The sequence below is a fragment of the Cannabis sativa genome, chromosome 6 (assembly GCF_029168945.1).
Source record: "Cannabis sativa cultivar Pink pepper isolate KNU-18-1 chromosome 6, ASM2916894v1, whole genome shotgun sequence".
NCBI classification, from domain to species: Eukaryota; Viridiplantae; Streptophyta; class Magnoliopsida; order Rosales; family Cannabaceae; genus Cannabis; species Cannabis sativa.
The window spans coordinates 2434144-2437984 of NC_083606.1; the positions used below are offsets into that span (position 1 = coordinate 2434144).

Here is a 3841-nt window from a genome sequence, read left to right on the forward strand (position 1 = left end):
TAATATGCCTGTTGCATGTTTAATTTATCACGAGAGTAGAAAGTTTACATGTAATTGAGGTTTATATATTTGAGAAGACTATAAATTACCTTAGTAAACCTACTATTGTATAGAAAATGGTAATAGAAAGATAATCATATTAGACCATAATCAATAGATACAATTGAAATTGAAAGCCCTAACATTTCTTTTTTTATTATGAATTATTTGGCATTTGGCTTGACCCCATAAAGAAAATGTTATTAATTGACAACAGTCAATAGTTTTAGTTCTAGGAATGGATATATTGACAAACTGGTTTGATTCTTGGCTAAATAACAAATTATTGCAATCACCATAACATTCCAAACCAGATATCAAATAGGAGTCCTCTGCACTAAATTGAATATAACGGGCAACAACCTTTTCCTAAAAAAAATTCAGATTGGGTTGATTAACCTCCTTCAATAAAACGATGTGAGCAGTTTGGGGATGGAATTTGTACTCTGAAATGTTCAAAATTTGACCGAACTGTATATTTCGGAACATCTTTAATAAATTACCAGAAATAGTATTCTTTATGTTAAAAATAACAGAATAAGTGTATGTAGTAACACAGTTTGATATGTAATAATCTTAAGGACTAAATTTGTAAACGTTCTATGGTAATTCTTATGTTTAGTCCTTGATATTATAGATATGCATGAATTCCACAGAGAACATAAGCAGAAAATATGTGAAGAATCTAAAGAGGAATATGATCAAGAATAAACAATAATGTCTATAAATACTTTTAAAATTGTCAAAAAAAACTACAAAATAATAATAAAAATACAGTCACACATAACAAATGTATAAAACAAAAAGACAAAGCCATAAAGATATATGGAAACAAACCTAATATAAACAACAAAATATATAAGAACACTAAAATCTGAAAAAACAAAAAAAAAGAACATAATAACCAAAACATAAACCAATTTAAAGGAACAGAATAATATACACAAACCAACAAAAATTAAAATAACTAAAAAATATAAACCCTAAAAAGAAATCAAAACAATATACACAAACCAAAAAATAAAATTAAATGAAAAAAAAAATCAAAGTTGGGGAAAAATTAAAACAAAACTAAAAACAAACCTCCAACCCATCATCAACTTCAACCTTCCCTTTCCTATTCTCAGAAGTTGGGGAAATTTTTTGATGAATAGACACTTTAGATTTCTTCTTCGCAGGTCCATGATCTCGTTATTTCAATACTGGCGCAATAAAGTCGGAGTCATCATCTTCTACAACTGGGTATTTTCCTCTGAACTTATTTGCTATAGATTTAACACTTATTTTAATTTTTTTTTTTGGCAATGGAGAAGGGGACAATGATGATCGAGTAAATAGCCATGAATATATATAAGTTTATACCCAAAAAAAAAAAAATAGATTTGTGAGAATATTGGTTTAATTTAATTTTTTTTCAATTATTTTTTTTTTCATTTTACCTTACTGGATACCCGATGGGTTCTCCATAACCGATGGGTATTCCCCTACCCCGAATCCGTTGGTTATTAGACGGGGATGGGACGGGGATGGGGGCGGGAATTGTATTCCCCATACATTAACCGCCCAATTTTCATGTCTACTTGCATGAGAGTGTGACAGTGTAAAAGAACTTAAAGTGTAAAAGAGTAACTCAGGTTGAGTGTGCACAGGTATATGTATAATAAAAAAACTATTTGGTATTTTTGATGTAAAAATTTCAAAAAAAGTATGTAATATTACTTTTATTTAGTAAATATTTATTGATATAATTATTTCAACTGATACAGATCATTTACTTAGTATTACAAAGTTACTAGATCTCCAATATGCTTTTTGGTTTATTTCAGTCAACATGTAAAAGTGTAAGTAATATAGTTCAACACAATAAAAAAGAAGAAAAACCAACCTAGGGCAAACTACTTTACTTTATATCTTCTGTGCTTTGACCATAGAAGGTGGATCATACTTGGAAGGAATTACGTACAAATCCTTTTTTCTACAGATTGTAATACCAAATTTCTCTGTCATGTCCAAATGTTCATTTTTCATTCCATTGGGGAGGTTCCAATCAAAATGGTATAGCAAAAATGCTAGAGGAAACTCAACATTAATGAGAGCAAATGATATACCAGGACATATTCTCCTTCCAGCACCAAATGGGATATACTCAAAATTATTTCCCTTGAAATCAATAGAGCTATCAACAAATCTCTCTGGCATAAAACTCTCAAGTTCAATCCAATATTTAGGATCTCTTCCAATTGCCCATGCATTTACAATTATCCGAGTTTTTGTAGGTATTTCATAACCATTAATCTCACACTTTTCTCTACTTTCTCTTGGAATTAACAAGGCAACTGGAGGATGCAACCTTAGAGTTTCTTTAACAACTGATTTTAAGTATTTCATCTCATTGATTGAAGATTCATTTACTAATCCTTTTTCGCCAAAGACTTGTCTAACCTCATCTTGAGCTTTTTTCATCACTCTTGGATTTCTCATCAGTTCTGCCATAGCCCATTCTATAGTTGTTGCTGATGTGTCACTCCCCGCTCCAAATATGTTCTGAAAATTTTGTCACCAATTAAGAATGTTAATTAAATTTCACAAAAATTGATAATAATATCTATATATATATATATATAGAGAGAACTTACAAAAATGACTGCTTTAAGATTGTCCCTAGTTAATGTGAACTTATGATGATCTTCACTCTTATAAAACTTCAAAAGAACATCAACCAAGTCTTCCTCTTCTCCACTTTTCTTTGTTGATGACTTAATCTCCTTGTCTTGATCTGTATGTAACTTGATGATTCTTTCCACTATTCTTGATGCCCGTAGTTTATAATAATTAAATTTACTTAAAGTATACCAATCAAGACAACTCAAAGATGGAAACACATCTCCAAATGCAAACCCTCCAGACAATTTAACAATTTCCTCCATAATTGATATGAATTCATCATAATCACTGCTTTCGTTGCAAAAGGCAGCCCTAGATATGATGTTATAAGACAATCTTCTGGTCATTTCACTAAGATTGATAAGTGAGCCTACTTTTGAAGCAACAAGTTTTACAATATTAAAGGACTCTTCTTCTCTGATGGGTTGAAAAGCTTTAACCCTAGATGGGGTTAGAAGCTCTTGGAAACAAATCTTTCTAAGCTCTCTCCAATACTCACCGTATGGAGCAAATAAAATGTCAGTAGAATCATATGACACTGTTTTTGCAACAAGAGTTTTGGGTCTTGATGCCAAAGAAATATCATGGGTTTTCATGACTTCTTTCGCATACTCGGGTGATGAAACTACTATGGTTGGAACTTGTCCTATTTTGAGATACATGAATAATGGTCCATGTTTTTGGGCTAAGTCTCTGAGTGTGTGATGAGGAAAAGGGCCCAAAAGTTGGTGCAAGTTTCCCAGAAAGGGTAGTCTCCACATGGACCTGGGGGTAGTTTTGAAGCTGAGTTATTGATTGTTTGAGCTCTCTTCAAGAGTATGCTCACCAAAATAAACATAAAAACTGAAAAGAAAAGGACTTGGAAAGAGGGTATTTGTTGGAACTCCATGTAGAGAGTCATGATGATAGGGCTTAAATAAGAGCTTAATTATTAGTTTGTGAAATCGCCAATAATATATACTTTGTTCTATATATAATATATTATTAGTATACTATTACCTTGAGAGTAGGTAACTTTTGTACTATAATAATTTAAGTCTAAAAAGTAAGTTTAGTAAAGTTAGTTGGTTGATTAAATTTCTTTTCCTTTCAAATAAATAAATAATAATGTTCGTTAATAAGATTCTGGTTAGGGCAA

At 31.0% G+C, this 3841-nt stretch overlaps 1 pseudogene; it reads right to left on the bottom strand.

The window, feature by feature from the left end:
• Nucleotides 1-1678: 1678 nt before the first annotated feature.
• LOC115724780 (cytochrome P450 71D11-like) lies at nucleotides 1679-3841 on the bottom strand (annotated as a pseudogene).